Source organism: Maylandia zebra, linkage group LG9 (assembly GCF_041146795.1).
Source record: "Maylandia zebra isolate NMK-2024a linkage group LG9, Mzebra_GT3a, whole genome shotgun sequence".
Taxonomy (NCBI): domain Eukaryota; kingdom Metazoa; phylum Chordata; class Actinopteri; order Cichliformes; family Cichlidae; genus Maylandia; species Maylandia zebra.
The window spans coordinates 14,597,394-14,619,299 of NC_135175.1; the positions used below are offsets into that span (position 1 = coordinate 14,597,394).

At 41.5% G+C, this 21,906-nt stretch overlaps 6 non-coding genes across 6 annotated transcripts; all 6 read right to left on the reverse strand.

Moving 5' to 3' along the window:
- Positions 1-2,850: 2,850 nt before the first annotated feature.
- Positions 2,851-2,932, reverse strand: trnas-aga (transfer RNA serine (anticodon AGA)). Its single transcript has one exon. It is a non-coding gene; the product is annotated as a tRNA-Ser (tRNA).
- A 576-nt stretch (positions 2,933-3,508) lies between these two features.
- trnag-ucc (transfer RNA glycine (anticodon UCC)) lies at positions 3,509-3,580 on the reverse strand. The gene has a single exon. It is a non-coding gene; the product is annotated as a tRNA-Gly (tRNA).
- A 1,360-nt stretch (positions 3,581-4,940) lies between these two features.
- On the reverse strand, positions 4,941-5,022 carry trnas-aga (transfer RNA serine (anticodon AGA)). The gene has a single exon. It is a non-coding gene; the product is annotated as a tRNA-Ser (tRNA).
- Positions 5,023-5,597: 575 nt separating this feature from the next.
- On the reverse strand, positions 5,598-5,669 carry trnag-ucc (transfer RNA glycine (anticodon UCC)). The gene has a single exon. It is a non-coding gene; the product is annotated as a tRNA-Gly (tRNA).
- A 4,186-nt stretch (positions 5,670-9,855) lies between these two features.
- trnas-cga (transfer RNA serine (anticodon CGA)) lies at positions 9,856-9,938 on the reverse strand. The gene has a single exon. It is a non-coding gene; the product is annotated as a tRNA-Ser (tRNA).
- Positions 9,939-10,513: 575 nt separating this feature from the next.
- On the reverse strand, positions 10,514-10,585 carry trnag-ucc (transfer RNA glycine (anticodon UCC)). The gene has a single exon. It is a non-coding gene; the product is annotated as a tRNA-Gly (tRNA).
- Positions 10,586-21,906: the final 11,321 nt, after the last annotated feature.

A 21,906-nucleotide genomic window follows, 5' to 3' on the forward strand; every position in this document is an offset into this window, starting at 1 on the left:
AGCGTCTGTAACGCTACTGTGTGATGTGGCTGCCACTGCCACACTGTGTCCTTCTTGAGTAGCTGTCTCAAAGGTGCTGTGAGCGATGCTTCATTTTGGATGTACTGTGCCAAAAACTTCGTCATTCCCAGCAGACGCTGAAGGCTTTGTTTGTCTTCTGGAGTCGGCATGTCGACAATAGCTTTGATCTTTGAAACATCTGCTTTCTGCCCTGCTGCTGTGATGATATGGCCCATGTATTTCACTGTGTCAACTTTGAACTGAATTTTGTCCTTGTTAAACTTCACGTTAGCTGCTCTTGCTTTCTCCATGACCTTCTGCAGGATTTCATCGTGTTCGTGCTCTGATGTAGCTGCAATTATCATATCATCTGCAATGATAAATACACCAGGAATGTTGCCGAAAGTCTCACAATTCTTTTGTTGAAAGACCTCGCTGGCTGATTTGATCCCGAATGGGAGTCGGAGGAAGCGATATCGGCCCCAAGGTGTATTGAAGGTACAGAGCTTTGATGACGGCTCGTCCAGCTTGATCTGCCAGTATCCATCTTTTTCATCCAATATGGTGAAGATGGATTTTCCTGCTAGCTTGCTGCGAACGTCCTCGTGTGTGGGAATGGAGTAGTGCTGGCGTTTAACTGCTTGGTTCAGATCACAAGGGTCCAAGCACACCCTTAGTGTTCCGTTCTTCTTCTGTGTGGCGACAAGACTGTTGACCCAATCTGTAGGCTCATTGACAGGCATTATGACATCTCTGTTTTGTAAGTCCTGTAGCGTCTTCTTCAGCGCATCCATTATGGAGAGTGGCACGTTCCTGCATGCGTGAATCACAGGTGTTGCATTTGGGTCAATATGTATGTGGTGAAGTCCAGGGAACTCACCTAAGCCTGTGAACACATCAGCGTACATCTCCACAAGTTCTTCCGAGGTAGAAGGTGGTTTAGCTGATTTCGGTACAGAGGATGTCATGGCAAGGGTCTCAACTCGTTGCACCAGATGGAGCTCTTCACAAGCTTGTCCACCTAGGATCGGTTTATCTGCATGGCTTGATACAAGAAAGTCAAACACAGCCTTGTGCTTCCGTGCTTCACACTCAAGAGACACCACACCATCTGCACGTATGTGGGCTCCACCAAAAGCTATGAGTACAGTCTTTGTGGGCTGTAACCGAGGCATATCTGGTAACTCGTCATAAACTGATCTGGGGAGCACATTTGCGTCCGCACCTGTGTCTAGCTTGAAGGTGAGTGGTACGTCTCCGATTGTCACACTTTCATGCCATTTGCCAGTCTTGTGCTTGTCGCTGGATACCATGCCGATGTATAGTGAATCGCCATCAGTTTCAATGTTGTTAATAGTTTTTGTTTTCTTGAAGTGTCTACTCTTCTCTGCGCTAGCTCTGCACACTTTTGAGAAGTGGTTATTTTTCCCACACTTGTGACATGTTGCCCCATAGGCTGGACACTGTCGGAATGCGTGTTTGTTGCCGCATTTGTGACAAACTGTTTGTTTGTCGTTGCTCAGTTTGTTTTTACTGTGTCCTGATTTAATGTATCCTGGCATTTTTCTTAATGCGTCCACTGACGTGTCTTGGGCTGCAGTTATTGACTGCATGGCCTGAATCTGTGACTTGGCCACTTCTGCTGATCTGCATATTTCTATCGTCTTGCGCAGTGTAAGGTCGTTGTCACGAAGCAATCTCTCTTTTAGTCTTGCGTCACTTATGCTGAACACCAATTTATCCCTGATCATGTCGTCCTCATTGATCCCAAATTCACAACTTTTACTTCTCTGACGGAGTTCCGTGACATATCTGTCCACTGTTATATCCGCCGACATTGGGTATGACCAGAACTTGTGGCGTTCAAAAACAACGTTCTTTCGTGGACTACAGTATTCCTTAAACGTTTTCAAAATGTACGCCATTGTCAGTGCGTCTCCGGTCGGGGTCACTGTGAGCGTGTTGTACACTTCAAGCGCTTCTTCGCCGATAGTGTGGAGAAGAATGGCTATTTTAACCTTTTCATCCTTCTCCAACGCACCCGTAGCAGTCATATACAGTCCGAATCTTTGTTCCCATCTGCGCCAGGTCTCAGATAAATTGCCTGTGAGCAGTAGCGGTGATGGTGGCTTGAATTGCTCCATGCCGTTAGCAATGGCTACTGTTAGCTAATCTACGGCTAGCTTACTCACGTCGCGGTCCCTGTTCACACGGTCTTGCCGACTTCTGACACCATGTTGTAACTTTATGCAGTGTTGCTCCAACTGCCCGTGTAGCGTGGGTTGTGGTCAACAATAACTTTAGACCAAGCACAGAGGACTGAGACGAGGCTATGGTGGAGGTCCAGACTTTTACTCCATAAGCTCAGAACACATACAATAACACAGTACCACCTACTGGTGGGAGGTAGTAATAGCTGCTCCTTATTACAATATACCACACAGTGTTCGAAACAATGAAATGTTTCCACTCCTTGTGCTTTTCATGCAGTAATGTTTGAAGCTATTTCTGCTGTTGTCCCATTCCCGGTGAAATCCGCTGTGCCTCCAATCCCGATCCCAGTCCTCTTGCAAAGCAATCAGCATTTGTCAGACGCATGAGTCATTGGCGGTACTCAGACTGGATCCTGGACGACTACACAGGGGAACGTGTGGGGTGGCTAAGAGACCAATTGAAGGATGCCATGTTTACTGAATATGTGCCTAATTTTGTCAGGACATAGCTGGGTCCATTGCTTCTGCGTGCTCTATTTTCACAAGCAAAGGCCTGGCTCTTTCTCCTGGCACCTTCTCAGGTGATCTCCATGCCTTCTTCTCAAATCAACGTCTGGACTGGCGCAAAACAGCTGACCGTTGTCGACAGGATTCGAACCTGTGCGGGGAGACCCCAATGGATTTCTAGTCCATCGCCTTGACCGCTCGGCCACAACAACCACATTGGGCTGTGGAACTACATACTTGAAAGACATACGTCTTACAAAGTCCTACTCCACACATCTTTCAAGTAGGATGTGCACAACAACAGCCACGCTGGATTGTAAATGCGGTAGCTGCATGACTTTGGTGCGAAAGCTTGTGGTTTTGCAGTTCCGTGAGATTGGTGCAGCACAGCTGCGGTTGAAGCTAGCTGGCTGACATTAGCTTGCTTGTTTGCATGAACATTAACACACACAGCTGATGATTTTGCCACCGCAAAGAGCTGATCAGTACATGGTTAGTAAAATGTTATCTTCATTCCAAACATTGAGCACAATATTTAAAGTGGGACTGGGTGTCTTTATGAAGAAGTAGCGTGTCCAATCACAGTTTCATGTAAGAAGGTAGAGGTATGAAGTGATGAGAACTCAAAGCCTGTTTGAACAGTGTCTTTACACAGCAAACGGTAGCAGCGAGGCCGATGAAGAATGCACCTGGCCTGACATTGTAAGCATTTGCAGAAAGAGCGGAGAACGTTTTTAGTGTAAAATAGTACGCAGCCCAAATGCTTGAAAAGGACTGCGAGTGGCAACTGCGATGGCCGGGAATCGAACCCGGGTCAACTGCTTGGAAGGCAGCTATGCTTGCCACTATACCACCATCGCTGTGAAAGACTGCAACATCACTGATTCATTGTCCGGCTTATACAGATTTTCAGGACAATTAACAAGGTGGGCATTGTGATTACTCGCTTGTCAGGTTCTAACCTGGTCAAAAGGTAGATCACTAAAAAGACTAGTGCTTTCATGCAACTGCACATTTAATCTCATCAGCAAAGCTTCTTTGCTACTCAAGTGTGGCCTCTCACGCATTTAAACTCTTGCGTGATTTTTAGCACCTTGAGAGTCGCAATGGTCACGCGAGTTCTTCAGGTCACAGCAGACAAGGTGAGAATAGGTGTGAATCTGTCTTGGGACGAATCTGGGATGAGGACGTCTTTGGCTCCTCTTTCAAGTTATTGGACTTTGGCAAAAAGGTTTTACGCTTAATTCAAAAATGAGAGCAAGTGTCTGTGTCCCGAATACAAAGTGGGAGCTGGTTCCACAGAGAGGGGCCTGAAAAGTGATGGCTCTGCCTTCCATTGCACTTTTAAATCCCCTCGGAAGCCAGCAGTCTGAGAGCAAAGCACTCTGTTGGGATGATATGGCACTGTGAGATCTTGTAGACAAAATTGGTGGTGATTATTCAAGACCTTGTGTGTGAGGGCAAGTATTTGGATTTTTATTTGGGATTTAATTGGGAGCCAATGAAGAGAGAAGTCCATATGGGGGAAATCTACTCTGTCCTTCCAGTCCCTGACTGTGCTCTGGATGCAGCGTTTTGTAAAACAGTGTAAAGGCTTTTCAGGAAGCTTTTAGGACACTGTGAAAATACTGAATTTGAATAGTGGAGGCTAGAAGTAGTGAATGTATCCTTCCTCTCTATCATTAGATGGAGAGAGTGTACAAAGGCCGGCATAGTGGGTCTGTGGCCACTCTTGCTTGCGCTTTTGCGTGTCCGTCAGCCAGCTGTGGAGAAGAGCAAAGTTTTTACATGCAAAGAGCTGTAGTGAAAAGCAGTGTTCCAAACAATGAAATGTGTCCACTCCTTGTGCTTTTCATGCAGTAATGTTTGAAGCTATTTCTGCTGTTGTCCCATTCCCGGTGAAATCCGCTGTGCCTCCAATCCCGATCCCAGTCCTCTTGCAAAGCAATCAGCATTTGTCAGACGCATGAGTCATTGGCGGTACTCAGACTGGATCCTGGACGACTACACGGGGGAACGTGTGGGGTGGCTAAGAGACCAATTGAAGGATGCCATGTTTACTGAATATGTGCCTAATTTTGTCAGGACATAGCTGGGTCCATTGCTTCTGCGTGCTCTATTTTCACAAGCAAAGGCCTGGCTCTTTCTCCTGGCACCTTCTCAGGTGATCTCCATGCCTTCTTCTCAAATCAACGTCTGGACTGGCGCAAAACAGCTGACCGTTGTCGACAGGATTCGAACCTGTGCGGGGAGACCCCAATGGATTTCTAGTCCATCGCCTTGACCGCTCGGCCACAACAACCACATTGGGCTGTGGAACTACATACTCGAAAGACATACGTCTTCCAAGTCCTACGCCACACATCTTTCAAGTAGGATGTGCACAACAACGGCCACGCTGGATTGTAAATGCGGTAGCTGCATGACTTTGGTGCGAAAGCTTGTGGTTTTGCAGTTCCGTGAGATTGGTGCAGCACAGCTGTGGTTGAAGCTAGCTGGCTGACATTAGCTTGCTTGTTTGCATGAACAGTAACACACACAGCTGATGATTTTGCCACCGCAAAGAGCTGATCAGTACATGGTTAGTAAAATGTTACCTTCATTCCAAACATTCAGCACAATATTTAAAGTGGGACTGGGTGTCTTTATGAAGAAGTAGCGTGTCCAATCACAGTTTCATGTAAGAAGGTAGAGGTATGAAGTGATGAGAACTCAAAGCCTGTTTGAACAGTGTCTTTCCACAGCAAACGGTAGCAGCGAGGCCGATGAAGAATGCACATGGCCTGACATTGTAAGCATTTGCAGAAAGAGCGGAGAACGTTTTTAGTGTAAAACAGTACGCAGCCCACATGCTTGAACAGCACTGCGAGTAGCAACTGCAATGGCCGGGAATCGAACCCGGGTCAACTGCTTGGAAGGAAGCTATGCTCGCCACTATACCACCATCGCTGTGAAAGACTGCAACATCACTGATTCATTGTCCGGCTTATACAGATTTTCAGGACAATTAACAAGGTGGGCATTGTGATTACTCGCTTGTCAGGTTCTAAACTGGTCAAAAGGTAGATCACTAAAAAGACTAGTGCTTTCATGCAACTGCACATTTAATCTTATCAGCAAAGCTTCTTTGCTACTCAAGTGTGGCCTCTCACGCATTTAAACTCTTGCGTGATTTTTAGCACCTTGAGAGTCGCAATGGTCACGCGAGTTCTTCAGGTCACAGCAGACAAGGTGAGAATAGGTGTGAATCTGTCTTGGGACGAATCTGGGACGAGGACGTCTTTGGCTCCTCTTTCAAGTTATTGGACTTTGGCAAAAAGGTTTTACGCTTAATTCAAAAATGAGAGCAAGTGTCTATGTCCCGAATACAAAGTGGGAGCTGGTTCCACAGAGAGGGGCCTGAAAAGTGATGGCTCTGCCTTCCATTGCACTTTTAAATCCCCTCGGAAGCCAGCAGTCTGAGAGCAAAGCACTCTGTTGGGATGATATGGCACTGTGAGATCTTGTAGACAAAATTGGTGGTGATTATTCAAGACCTTGTACTTAAACCCAGATGGACTGAGACGAAAGGGCAGATCAGACTGTTGAAGTTGATGTGTATTAACAGGAAAACACTCACTTTTCCCCAAATTTAATTTATAACCTGAAAACGAACTGAAGTTCTCCAGAACACTTACAACAGCAGGGATGGAGCATGCCGGATCAGTCATATATAATAACAAGTCATCCGCATACAATGATACTTTATGTGTAATGCCATTACGGATGATTCCCCTGAATACAGAAGAAGATCTCAATGTAATAGACAGAGGCTCGATGGCAATGGCAAAGAGTAAGGGAGACAAAGGGCAACCTTGATGACAACCACGACCCAGCGCAAAATAATCAGAGTAAACATCATTAGTATGAACACTGGCTTTAGAGGATGAATAAAGAAGCCGAATCCAGGAAATAAATTTATCGCCAAAACCAAATTTCTCTAAAACAGCAAACAAGTACTCCCACTCCACCCTATCGAAAGCCTTTTCAGCATCTAAAGAAATCACAAGTTCAGGAAGTTCAGATCGACGCTTTGAGTAAATAACATTGAAGAGTGTACGGGTATTAAAAAACAATTGCCGTCCCTTTATAAAGCCATTCTGCTCTTCAGATATAATTCGAGGAAGCACATCCTCAAGGCGAGATGCAATTACTTTAGCCAATACCTTTGCATCGGCATTAAGCAGAGATAATGGCCTGTAGGAACCACAGGAGGTTGGGTCCTTGTCATTTTTGAGAAGGAGCGCTATGGTTGCTTGTGTGAAAGTAGGTGGTAATGAACCCATTTCCAAGGATTCGTTAAACACAGACAAAAGCAATGGTGCCAATTTACCAAATGTTTTATAGAATTCAATTGGAAACCCATCCGGGCCCGGGGCTTTATTAGACTGCATAGCTGTAATAGCTTTTAATACTTCTTCAACAGATAATGGGGAGTCCAATTGCCCCGCATCATTAGTACCAATAACAGGGTTTGAAAGATTATGAAGAAATGCATTCATTTTAGCTTTATCCGTGGGAAATTCGGACCTGTACAACAAAGAGTAAAATGTTTTAAAGGTAGAATTAATTTCCAAGGGATCTGTAGTAATATTGTCATAAGAGTGTTTAATACTGGGTATCACACGCGAGGAGGCCTGACGTCGTAACTGATGTGCCAACAAGCGGCTAGCCTTGTCACCATATTCGTAATATGAGCCACGACTGCGTAGTAATAAGTGCTCAGCCTCTTTGGTTGACATAAGATCAAATTCTGCTTGCAAATCAAGGCGCTGCTTCAGTAATTCTGGAGAAGGGTTCAGTGTATAACTTTGATCAAGGTTACTAATTGCAGCTATAAGTTCTTTAAGGCTGGCATTAATCTTTTTATTAGCACGGACAGAGTAAGAAATAATTTGACCTCTCAGGTAGCATTTAAGAGTCTCCCATAGCAGAGAATATGAAACAGAATCATCCTGATTGAAGGACAAGAACTCCTCAATAGAGCTTGAAATAAATTCACAAAATTCTTTATCCGCCAGAAGGAGAGAGTTAAATCTCCAAAGTGGAGGGCTACGTTTATGGGTAGAAAGCTGAACATCCAATAGCAGAGGAGAATGATCAGATATTACAATACCAGAATAGTCGGAAGAATTAACACATGAATTAAGAGTTCTGTCGATGAAAAAATAATGTTAGATTATTCTGTTATTATATGTTACCTTATATATGTAATCAAAGTAGTTGAATTAGAATACTGCTGTAGATCACATTATACCCTTTAATATAGAGTGTGTGAGCTGTATGTAGTTTAGTTCTCATTATACTTTTGAGTTAACAGAACATATTCACATATTAGTTCATTAGATAAATGTGCATCACTCTGTATCCTTGATCTGCTGGGAATGTGTTACACTGTTTTCTTGACATGCTTAATTGTTGAATCATGAAGAGAAGGTTGTAAGCAGGAGACTCTGTGTCTAAAGACAGGGGAGATAGATAGACCACATTCCACACCCCCACCTTACAGAAAGCAGAGAAACAACTGCCGAGGTCATAACTTAGGCGCTGTAACAGAGAAAGAATGTGATGTTTTGGCTTTTACGACTAGCTGGGGGCCACTAGAGACTATAAAAAGCTGAGCAACCCGTCACCATTTTGAGACATGTGCCTGACCCTCTGGTAGCATCTCTCCCGTCCGGACGTTGTAATGCTCTGACTGTTGAATTGTATGGAAATAAATGATTGTTGATTGAGCATTTATACACCGAGTATTGTCCCTCCTTCAGCCCAAAGATTCAAAGAATTGGGAGATTTCAACAATAATCAAACCTGGAATAAGACTGGTGGACCTGAGAGAAAAACGAAAATTTTTTGATTGAAGGGTTGCGAAATCTCCATGGATCAACAAAATCATTCCGTTTCATAAAATCTGAGAATGTTTTAGACATAGATGATTGAGTCAAATTACGAGGATTAGATCGATCCAAAATTGGATCAAAAACACAATTCAGATCACCACCAAGGATAAGCAAATGTGTATTCAGAAAGGGGATGTTACTCAGCAGTCTATTAGCGAATTCAGCATCATCAAAATTCGGGGCATATACATTTACCAACAAAACCTTTTTCTGCATTAGGGTACCAGCAACAATGGTGTATCTACCATTTGAAGAGAATGGAACTTTCTTATTAATGAGAATGGCCACTCCTCTAGCCTTCGAATTAAAATTTGAGTGAAAGACCTGACCTACCCAAGGGCAATATAACCTGTAATGATCCTTAATGTGAAGATGAGTCTCCTGTAAAAATGCTATGTCAGAATTTAGACGTTTCAAGTGAGTAAAAACCTTAGATCTCTTAACAGGGTTACCCATACCTCTGATATTCCAATTAATGAATCTAAGAGGCATACCTGACCCAGCAATGCTGGGGTCTATATTGCCATTAACCATTTAGAAAAAGGAAGAGGAAAAAGACCAAACCAAAATGCCAGTGGCCATGAAGAGCCGAAAATACTGAATTTGAATAGTGGAGGCTAGAAGTAGTGAATGTATCCTTCCTCTCTATCATTAGATGGAGAGAGTGTACAAAGGCCGGCATAGTGGGTCTGTGGCCACTCTTGCTTGCGCTTTTGCGTGTCTGTCAGCCAGCTGTGGAGAAGAGCAAAGTTTTTACATGCAAAGAGCTGTAGTGAAAAGCAGTGTTCCAAACAATGAAATGTGTGCACTCCTTGTGCTTTTCATGCAGTAATGTTCGATGTTTGAAGCTATTTCTGCTGTTGTCCCATTCCCGGTGAAATCCGCTGTGCCTCCAATCCCGATCCCAGTCCTCTTGCAAAGCAATCAGCATTTGTCAGACGCATGAGTCATTGGCGGTACTCAGACTGGATCCTGGACGACTACACGGGGGAACGTGTGGGGTGGCTAAGAGACCAATTGAAGGATGCCATGTTTACTGAATATGTGCCTAATTTTGTCAGGACATAGCTGGGTCCATTGCTTCTGCGTGCTCTATTTTCACAAGCAAAGGCCTGGCTCTTTCTCCTAGCACCTTCTCAGGTGATCTCCATGCCTTCTTCTCAAATCAACGTCTGGACTGCCGCAAAACAGCTAACCGTTGTGGACAGGATTCGAACCTGTGCGGGGAGCCCCCCAATGGATTTCGAGTCCATCGCCTTGATCGCTCGGCCACAACAACCACATTGGGCTGTGGAACTACATACTTGAAAGACATACGTCTTCCAAGTCCTACGCCACACATCTTTCAAGTAGGATGTGCACAACAACGGCCACGCTGGATTGTAAATGCGGTAGCTGCATGACTTTGGTGCGAAAGCTTGTGGTTTTGCAGTTCCGTGAGATTGGTGCAGCACAGCTGCGGTTGAAGCTAACTGGCTGACATTAGCTTGCTTGTTTGCATGAACAGTAACACACACAGCTGATGATTTTGCCACCGCAAAGAGCTGATCAGTACATGGTTAGTAAAATGTTATCTTCATTCCAAACATTCAGCACAATATTTAAAGTGGGACTGGGTGTCTTTATGAAGAAGTAGCGTGTCCAATCCCAGTTTCATGTAAGAAGGTATAGGTATGAAGTGATGAGAACTCAAAGCCTCTGTGAACAGTGTCTTTCCACAGCAAACGGTAGCAGCGAGGCCGATGAAGAATGCACCTGGCCTGACATTGTAAGCCTTTGCAGAAAGAGCGGAGAACGTTTTTAGTGTAAAACAGTATGCAGTCCACATGCTTGAAAAGCACTGCGCGTGGCAACTGCGATGGCCGGGAATCGAACCCGGGTCAACTGCTTGGAAGGCAGCTATGCTCGCCACTATACCACCATCGCTGTGAAAGACTGCAACATCACTGATTCATTGTCCGGCTTATAAAGCTTTTCAGGACATTTAACAAGGTGGGCATTGTGATTACTCGCTTGTGAGGTTTTAAAAGAAGTTGAATTTAGATAATAAAAATAACAAAAACACTTTTTACAGTAGCTTCACTCGTGCTGCCCTTTTCTAATGTTGATCTGCCGGTGTTCCTTCAGGTAATCTGGATCTTTAAAAGTCTTATCACATATCACAATCAATCCTCCTATTTATTTACGAAAGTGAATAGGAAAACTGTATGTTTGTATGTATGTGTTCCCAGCATGTTGCAGATCTGAAAGAATATAACCTCCGTCACCACTATGTGAGTCTTCATGCCGACAAATATGACAACTTTCAAGGACAGTGAAGTAGAGAGAAGGTGAATGAACCGTTGGTGGGTCTGAAGAAACAGCCGTCTGTATTTAGTCACAGCCTAGACATCAGTGACGATGCAGTGAAAGCTAGCTACCTCATCGCTAATGAAATTGCACTAGCATCAAAACCATTTATTGAGGGTGAATTTCTAAAAACGTATAATGAAGGCATCGGAGATAGTGTACCCTGAAAAGCGCCAGGCCTTTGTAAATATCAGCCTGACAAGAAACACAGTTGCCAACAGGATTTCTGATCTTTCAGAGGATTTGGACAGCCAGTTGAAGCAAAAAGTAAAGTTATTTATTGCGTTTTCAGTTGCAATTGATGAAGGCATGGACATTACAGATGTTCCGCAACTGGCAATTTTCATCCGCGGAGTTGATGACACATTGACTGTTACAGAGGAGTTCGTGGAGTTGGTGCCGATGACAGATACAACGACCGCAGCTGTTATTTTCACCGCACTTGTCGGCGCACTGGACAGGGTTGGAGTGGAGTAGTCCCACGGTGTCAGCCTGGCTACAGCTGGTGCGCCCTCAATGATTGGGAAAAAAGCAGGCGCCGTAACCAAGTTCAGAGATAAAGCGCAATCTGCAAATGGAGTATTTGATTTTTGGGCTTTTCACTGTATTTTGCACGAGGAAGCTTTGTGTTGCAAGTCATTAAAAATGGATAATGTCATGAAGGTGGTCATCCAAATTGTTAATCCCATCTGTTCCAGAAGCCTCAATCACCATCAGTTTGTCAGCCTTCTCAGAGAAAAAGACCACATCTATGGCCTGCAATACCACACTGAGGTAAAATGGATGAGCTGAGGTGCTATGCTGAGTCATTTCTTTGATTTACAAGAAAAAAATTGAACAGTTCATGGAAGAAAAGGGCAAACCAGTGTTAGAATTTCATTCCGCAGAATGGATGCAGAACTTGCATTTATGGTGGATGTTACAGAGCACCTGAATAACTTGAACAAACAGCTTCAAGGATGCAATAAAGTTGTCGCGCAGTATTATGACAGCATACGTTCTTTCAAGTTGAAGCTGTCATTGTGGGAGACGCAGCTCACTGGTGGTGATCATAGCTGGACTGGCCATCGGGCATACTGGGCATTTGCCCGGTGGGCCGATGAGTTTTTTTTCTTTTTTTTTTTCTCGTAACGGTATAAACACTGAAAGGTGGTGGATTGGCCAGATGCTGGGAGATGTGTAAAAATAACTCAATTGTTGTTTGGTGGTGGCTATTGCGGAGCTTCCACAGATTCAGTAATGTTAGAAAGTGGTGGAGGCCAGCAGGTGGATGATGGAAAGGTGAGGCAGGAAGAGCAGAGACCTGAGGTGGCCGTCGGTCCGAGTGTCAGGTGAACTGAACTTCAAGTGAGAACTTATGACCTGCAGTCTGTCTGGGTCAGATATAAACCAAGTTTAGGTGGAGTTTATTTTCGTTATGCTGACTTTTTACAGTCAGTTACAATAACTCTGCGTACTAGCTAGCATGACGGAGTTTATATACTGCTGGGCGGGTGCTATGATGTTACTGATGTTTAACTTTATTTTATTTATAAGGTAAGTTATTAGAGTTTCCAACCGTCCCGTAAAAAACCGAATCGTCTCGTATTCAGAGAAAATATTCCGCGTTTCGTATTGACCTAAGGAGCACAGTTTGTCCCGGACTTCAGCTAGAATGGAAAAAGACACAAAGCTGGAGTTTTTCTGCGTCTTTACGCTGTCAGCTGTCTCTTCTTCTCTCATCCTCTCCCCTCCCTCTCCTTTTGCTACCACAATCATGAAACTGATCAATGATCAGATGATCGGCTTTTCTGATGCAAGTCCTGTCTCTCTTGCTTGTTTATTGTCCACTTTGCACCAGAACGAGGAACCCAGAGGAGGTCGCGCTAAACAACAGCAGCACGTTTAAACTTGATCAGCTGTTATTAGAATTTATGTAATATTAATTTCTACTATCAGCTGATGTTTTCTGGAGCCACAGCTGTAAAGCTGCTGGTCATGATATCGGTTTGGATATGTGGTGAGAGGGAAACATGAAGATGAAACCAGGAGATGTCCTTACTGAATCATCAGAGCTGAACAGGTGATGGAAAAACAGGTTTACCTTTTAGTTGACATGAATGAGTTGAAGGGAAGTTATGAACTGTTTCTGAGAGACAAATAACACCATCATCCTTTTTCTATGTAGCTGACAGCTGGTAACTGTGCAGGGGCGGGTCTAGCAAAATTTTGCCAGGGGGCCAGGTAGGGCATTAACAGGGAAAGTGGGGCACAAGGACTACTTTTCTTTTATTATTCTCAATTAAAATGTCTAGCTTTTACCAAAAATTATTTGAATCTTACAACAAACGTTTTCATCTGATGTAAAATGTATAGAAATCCATTATTGTACATAGTAATATTTTTTCAGGGTCCCATTATACTGTATAATTAAGTTTTATTCTTTCTCACCTGTCTTTCTGTCTCCTTTCACTTTTTAAAGGTTGCCATGTTAAAAAAATATTTTGTCCTGCCATGCTGTTTATTGATGTGGTAAATGAATAATTTATGAAAATATATCTAAATCTGTCATTTATTATTTTTAATATTCAGTAATGATCATGTCTCACCTTTAGTCTTCTCTGTCTTGATTTCAGGTTTCCACCATATGTTGTAGATAGTTCAGGAGGTTAACTCGACCGAGCAGTCTTTGGGTTTCGGCTAAGTACTGTTTAGAATACCAGAATAGAGAGGATGCTGTAGGTTTAAGTTTATTAGATTGATACATATATACCAACAAGACAGTGTACATCACTGTCACAACAGCGTTTGTTTTCATTCAAAGGCTTTATGGTTTTTCCTATAAAAAAACCATAGGAATGTTCCTATTCCTATAATACCTGGTGGGCTGGTCGCTAGTCAAAATGCCCGGGCCGTTTTTTTGTCCCAGTCCAGTCCTGGTGGTGATGCAGCTCACTTCCCCTGTTTGAAAAATGTGTGCATGACCCAAAGTGTGGTAGACATGAAGCAGTTCAAAGATAAAATAACGGGACTGTTACTGGAGTTTGAGCAATGATTTCAGATTTTTGGTGAACTGGAGAAAGACTTCAAGTTTTTTGCTCGCGTTCACCGTGAATCCCTCTGATCTGCCCATCAGGATCCAACTTGAAATAATAGTGTTACTTTTATATTGTTGGATTGTCATTTATGCTTAAAAATATATACTCATATATCCTTAGAGGTATACACTGTAAAAAAATTTGTAATATAAAAGTATTTTACTGTGTATTTTACAGTTTTGTACTGTTCTTCTAAAATATCATTAAATTTACATCAATAGACTGTGATTTTACATTTCAAATGTAAATTAACGTAAAATCACTGTATTGTAATATAACATAATTTTCTTGTTTTTTTTTAATGTATTTGTCTGTACATATGCATATTTAGATTATTAAAATACATTCACAAATGTATCATTTCACAAATGTTTGTCCGTTATTTGAAAGATTGAACTGTTTAATTCAAATGTAATGCTATGGAAAAATATATAAAATGATTCTCATAAATTTTTTTTACATCAAATAATTATTATTATTATTGTTACTTAGGGCGATCGTGGCTCAAGAGTTGGCAGTTCGCCTTGTAATCAGAAGGTTCGAGCCCCGTTGTCGAACTGACAACGTTAGGCAAGACATTTCACCTACCACCTACTGGTGATGGCCAGAGGGGAATTATAAAGTGGAATTGTAAAGCACTTTGAGGGTCTCAAAAAGCACTATATGAATGCAATCCATTATTATTTAAACCAACTGTTAACTGTATATTTCTGTACATTTCAGTATTATTATTCATATTGCCGCATTCATGGACCTTCTTTATAGGTAATTTCATTGTTTAATCACGTTAAAATGTTCCTAATTTAATGTTTAAAAGCATTTGAAAAAGGCAAAATCCCATGTAAAATTAGGGCAACAAACTGTATTGTTATTACTGAAAATAACCGTAATTTCATGTGAAAGTTATTTACTGTTATTTTATGGTATTATTTTGGCTCCCCAGCTGCCGGAATGTTACCGTTTTTTTAGGATTTTTTTTTTTTTTACGGTGTATAATCGATTGCATATTGATAGGATGTGTAGGAGCCATTCTTGGGTTAATACCTTATGTGGTCGCTAGAGGTCACCTTTTTCTGTTTTGATCATGTAAAGGTATTTAGGGTAGACGCACGTACTCGGCGTCAGGTGTGTCATTAATTGTAAGAAGGCAAACAGTTTGTGACCGTTGCGCTGTTATGTTAAGTTGATATGGGAATAAAGACCAAAAAGGACAAGATAAGTACTGCTGGAGTTATTGGACTTTTTACTTAATTCATACATACCAGTGACATCGCGTCACCCCGGTTAACGACCACCTCAGTGGCTTCAAGCATAGGCTTAGCCTCTACAGGATGTCTGATCCTTAGCAGTTATCAAAGACTCTGTGTGCCTCCCAGAGCACTCTGGCATGCACACACATCCTAAGGTCATGAGAGAGGTCGTACCTTCTCTTACTGATTTATGGTATAGGAGGACACCTACCCTGTATCTGTTTAAGTATAAGACATCATATGTTAATGAACCTACGCATATTCATGTAATCTCAATAAAGAGCAGTGTGGTTGTGTGTTCGTTGTCCTCAAAATTTTAAAATAACTTGAATTAATAGCTATGTTGTGCTTTTGGACACACTGTCCTCGGGCTCCAACTTTATGTTTATATGTTTTATGTTGATGTGCTACTGTTTCTAATTGATTATATTTATATATTTAACCTATTCTTGACTCTGTGTTTTTTGCACTTGTTTGGGGATTTCATTATTTTTATCTACATTTCTGCCTGAGAAATGACACCCTGATATAGTTCTGTGATCTGTGAAACAGTTTTGCAAATCACTGAGGCACTGTGTGTTTGTGTGTTCTTTGTCCTCAGAGTTTTCAAATAACTTCCAGTGTTTTATGAATAATAGCTATGTTATGCTTGTACTATTTTGAACATACTGTCCTGAGGCTCTAGCTTTATTTTTTATGTTGATCGCATTAAAACAAAAAAACAATGCTTGTACCAACATTATGGACTCAATTGCTCCTCTAAAATGTAGATGGCAAAAATTTAAAACTCAGCCTTGGCTAAATAAGGCCACTCGTGGCGTCAGACAGGAATGCAGGAAAGCAGAACGAAGAAAGATAAGCTCCACGGTCCTTCTGAACCACCTACATGTTCATTCTTTTTCTCCAAATTTAAAGCAGTCTCATTATCCCATCTTACTGATATAATAATGCACATGAAACCAACTATGTGCCCCTTGGGTGTGTTACCTACGCCATTTCTCAGAGATGTGCTGAAGACAGTCGGCCCCAACATCCTCGCTATTGTAAATGGCAGTGTTTCAAATGGAACTGTCCCTCATTCATTTAAACAAGCTGTTGTCCAGCCATTTCTAAAAAATCCTGGTTTGGACCCGTCAGTATTTGGCAATTCTAGACGAATCTCTAAGCTGCCATTTTTGTCTAAGGTTTTCGAGAAAGTTGTCCTCCACCAATTATATTAATTCTTAGACACACATAATATTCTGGATAAATATCAGTCTGTTTCAGAGCCTTCCACAGCACAGAGTCCGCTCTACTGAAGGTGTTCAATGATGTGCTTTTAGCTGCTGACTCTGGAAAAAGTACAGTTTTAATTCTTCGAGACCTGAGTGCATTATTTGACACTGTCAACAACACATTCTTATTAAACTGTCTAAAGACGTGTCGGCATTCAAGGCTCTGTTTTAAAATGGTTTGCCTCTTATTTGGAGAGCAGATCATACTCTGTGATGCTGGGTAACAAATACTCTTTCCCATCTATACTCACTTGTGGAATACCTCAGGGCTCTATTCTGTGCCCCGTCTTATTCTCCCTATACATGCTCCTATTAGGCTCCATGCCTTCGTATCATCACGTCTTGACTACTGTAACTCTCTTTATTCAGGCATCTGTCACTCAGGCCTGTCCCACCTGCAACTTGTTCAAAATGCAGCCGCAAGGCTCCTGACGGGTACCAGAAAGAGAGAGTATTACTCCAATACTCGCATCTTTACATTGGCAGCCAGTTAAATATAGAATTGATTTTAAGGTTTTATTATTTGTTTTTAACGCTCTCTATGGTTTGGCTCCAGGTTACATTTCAGATCTCCTTAGCTTGCACCTACCCACTCGAACTCTGCGCTCCTCCGGTCAGATGCTTGTATTAGTTTCACACTCGCAGTTCAAATCTAGAGCCACTCCCACATTCTTTGCAGTAGTTCAGCTTGTGTCAAGTGCATCTTTTAAGGGGATTACAGTGTTGTGGTTTATTTTATATCAAATTTACATTAGCAGATTTAACAAACTTTTAGGTGATTTTTATCCAGTTTGACTTCAATATTCTGTACATTAAGTTTTTATGTCCCCTTGGCTTTTAAAATGAAAGATAATTTAGATGTTTTAAAATCACTGTAACAGTATTTTCTCTATGCTGCTCAAGGCTAACAGGTGTTTTTACCTGGTGGCAGAAGATTTTGTGCCTCCAAGTTTAAAAAATTTATAATTCAGATTCCATTTCCCAATGCTGCAGTTGAAACATTCATGTAAATGAGTGATACATATGAAAAAAAGTGGGATCAGAAGCAAAAATTAGAACGGGCTGTTAAGGGCCGACTTCTTGTGTCAAACATTAAAAAATAAAAATAGATACCTCACAGTAACTCCAGTTGTAGTCTGTTTGTGGTGTGGATCTGCTGGTGTTCTTTAAGTGAAACTGGATCTTTAAAAGTCTTCTCACACAGGTCCAATTTATAAGGCCTCTCCTCAGTGTGGGTAAACGTGGGGTTTTAAGTGGGAGTCTGTTGCAAACTGTTTGTCACACTGATCACAGCAGTACACATCATACCCGGTGTGAACATGTAGCTTTCATCTCAGTAGCCAGCGGAAAGTTTGTCCAGGGAAGTCACAGCTGTTTGGTTTAACTCCATAGGGTATAACTTGATGACTCCGCAAGTTGCAGATGCGAGCCAAAGCTCTGCCACACTGATCACAGCTGTAGGTTGAACTGTGCCCTGGAGGAGTTTGGGTCTTTTTAAGGTTCCAGACTCAGTAAAAGACTTTCCACACAAGTCACAGCTGAATGGTCTCAGTTCACTGTGGACGAGTTGGTGTCTTTTTAAATGTTTAATCTTCTGTGTTTATCGGCCTCCTGAGAGCGCTGACTTCTCGGTCCGTGTTTGTCTTGCAGTGACAGAGATACAGACAGAGGCAGTGAGTGAAATGCAGTCGTGGAACAAACTGAACCTTCAAACTCCCTCCATTAGTTAAAACGAAGCAGTCACTGAACACCTATTACCACCACCTACTGGCAAAAACAGAACATGACATCCAACCTGTTGCAAGAAAAAAAAATCCCAAAATTAAATATGTATTTTTGCATAAACTATTTTTTTTTAACTTAACAACCACTAGCATATACAAAACTCTTGCCCATTACTGGAGCTTATGTACAAATATTAATCGTAGCATTGTATCACATTCAGAACAGTAGTAAGTGTGTGTCAGGCTTATAGATTTCATATTTTCTATTTTAGTTTGACATGTAGTATGGTAATATCTGCTAGTACAGATTATAAAGAATTACAGTAGTAAAGCTTAGAAAAGCCAAATACTTTTACAAATACATTTTTCAGTGTCACTCTGAAACAGGATGGGACAACACTACAAATGGAAGACAGCCATCTTAGAAACCTTTCATTAAAAGGGTTTGTGACATTAGTTGTTGTTCTGCTCTGTGAGTTTGATGAGTTTGTCTCTCACCTTCTATACCCTCTGCTCAGAGTGACGCTAAAGCTTGTTGTGGACCTTGAAAGCAGGTCAAAAACTATTGCCACCAGCTGAAGTCCAAGACAGTGGAGTCTGTTGAACCAAAGATAGAGACTATTGAAATTCAGATTTCAAAGTTTGGAGAGAATGACCTGGTTCTAGCCTACTATGTTAGGAAGAGCATCTGGAAAGAGTAGCTGGGAAGTTGCCTGAAAGAAAGATAGGTGGAATGGGGAAATCATACACATGTGCTCTGTTTCAGTTTTGTGGTTTTGTGGTCAGTTTAAAGACTGAAGAAAAAACAGAAGCAAAGCATGTTGGAGCCTGAAGGTGGCGCTAAAAATCCAAAAAAGGGACATCAGAGCAACTCCTAACAAATTAGCCTTCTCCAAATGAAATGTATTCAATAAATTAAACCAGAAAACAGAAGAAGAAATTACAGAATATTTGGTGTTTCCAAGAGGTACTAATACACAGAATGGCAAACCACATGACTGAGTGCCTGTATTAACACAGGTTGCAGGAACTTTACCTGCAGCTTCCTGTTGACCAGCTTCCTCAATGTGCTTAAATGTTTCTGCTTTAATTTAATGAGTCAATTATCAGTTGAGCCACTTGCACCAAAGCAGGCATTTAAATGTATATTTCTATCACTGTGGTCCTTTCAGCACCAAAATAAATCATAAATCATCATTCAACTTCAATTACTCCCAGGAGAAAGTAATTAGTTACACTACTCCTTACATTACTTTTGCATTTCTCTGTGAAATGAACTAAAAAGCACTGTCTCATTGATTATTTATTATTATTTAACAATATAAACTCATAGGGTACAGTCCTACACAACAACACAGATCTCTATTCACACAACATCTTTTTAGTATTTAGGTATGAAGATGGAGCCGACAGCACCAAGAAAAGATGAAAGCCAACACAAATAGACCTATTTGAATTGCTCACTTTCTAATGATGTCCGCCAACTATTTCCTTGCCATGTTAATTACACTTTCCACTGCTTCCCCACACTTCTACATGCCTAGTGTTAGTAACAGCAGTTACAAAGTGACTGGATGTCACCATGGATGAGTCCATTTGTCATCGCAGTAAATGACATCTGGCTTCCAGTAAGAGAGGGGGAAGGAAGGGTGTATAAGTATAAAATGAACATGAAGAATGCATATGGGGTTCTTCCTTTTTGTCTTCTGTGAGATCTTCAGTGAGAAATTCTGAAGATTCGATTTCAGACATTCAAAGCTAAAAATTCCAGCAGAGAAACCAAAGAGATCAACCACTGTTCAAACTGTGAACATTGTTTTGTATATTTTTGGCTTTTTCATCTCAATTCTTGCCACGTTAGATGATTAATTTTGAAAGATTTTGATTTGCATCATACTTCCACTGAGTGCCCAGGGGATGTTGTTTCCTGTTGGGTGATTGCTTTGTCCTCTCCAACCTTTCGCCTCCAAAGGATCAGAATAAAATCACTATTAGCTCAGAGTAGGTTAGTAAGTAGAATTAAAATTATTTGGTAGTTATAATTTGCGTTGGTCCTGCTAAAGTGCATCAATACAATTTCTACCTGCAAACTGTGAAATGACTGGACCCACACAGTGGCTTTAAGATTTATTTTTATACAACAAGCACTCTCCACTACACACACCTCTCGCCAGTCTCCTGCATAACAATAAGAAGGGGAGAGAGTCATTAGTCCCATCAAAAATCGTGAAATCGTAAAGGGAGAATTTTTTCCCCTCTGTTACAGATTCTTTTTTTGAAGTGCCACTTTGTCCTCTGTTTTCTTTTTTGGGGGAAGGGGGGGGGGGGGGGGGGGGGGGGGGGGCATACACTGAATTGATACTATGTTTTTGGGTAATTGGCTCTATTGCAATTATTTTGTAAAACAAAACAAAACAAAAAACCGTACCTTAAAATAAAAATAAAAATGCAGAGTCCTAACTTCTATATTAAAAAACACACACACACACACACACACACACACACACAAACATGGACCGAAAGCTCAAAATAGCCACTGGTCTCAGAAAACACATATCAGAACTGATAAGAACAAAGCAGAACAGACAATGCCAAAGGAGAGTACATAAACTGCTTCATGTTCAAGGGAACTACTGAGAGATTGAGGAATATGTTTGCATGTGAGTGGAGGGTTCAGAACAGATGAATCTAGAGGCAGGTGGGAGTTGCAGCTTTCTAAAATGACAGCAGAGTGCATGATGGGAACATAAAAAGCAGACTGACTGAAAAAAGAAAGACAGAAATCCAATCACAGGTCTGTTTGCTTTGACATTACAACATCCAAACAGAGTGTTTCACTCGCTGTCTCTGCAGAAATCACACAGTGACTTTTACTTTGTCGTCTCTCCTCTGTGTCCGATCATTTGGTAAGAAAACATTCATACAGGTTACAAATTTTGTGCCTGGTAACGAAAAAAGGCTTTAGTTAATGGTGTTTTTTTCTTGTTTTTTCTTTTTTAAGTACTTTACAAAATGAGGCAAATTCCTGTTTTTGTTTCTTATTTGTGTAATTATTTCTTTCTTCATGTTTTTCCAGGTGATGGGTTTTATGACAGACATCACGTTACTGAGTCTCCTCATTATTCCAAGTGAGCCATCTAGTTTCAGTCATTTACTGTCTGACAGATCAGAGCAGAAAGAGATACTTTACAAAGTCACACATTTTATACTGAAGATGTTGACAGAACAAGAGATAAAAAGCAAACCCACGACTCTTAAAGTCAAATTGTTCATCATGAATTTTCTCTTTATCTACATTTCTATATTTTAATGATATTCTGTTTTTCAGGCCCTTTACTGGTCCAGCAGCACTAAAGTTGCATGGGATTTGTAAACAAGATCCACTCAGAGCTTCCATCTCTGTTGGTGCAGTGATGAAGAGGTTTGTAGGATCAGGACAAGCAGCCAAAGTTTGACAGCACAAGACCTGTGTTTGGAGCGTGGATTAAAAATAATTATGAATTTGGCAATAATCCAAACAATGTGATCTTCAACAGCAGTGGGACAGTTTACATCTATCCAATGAACATTACA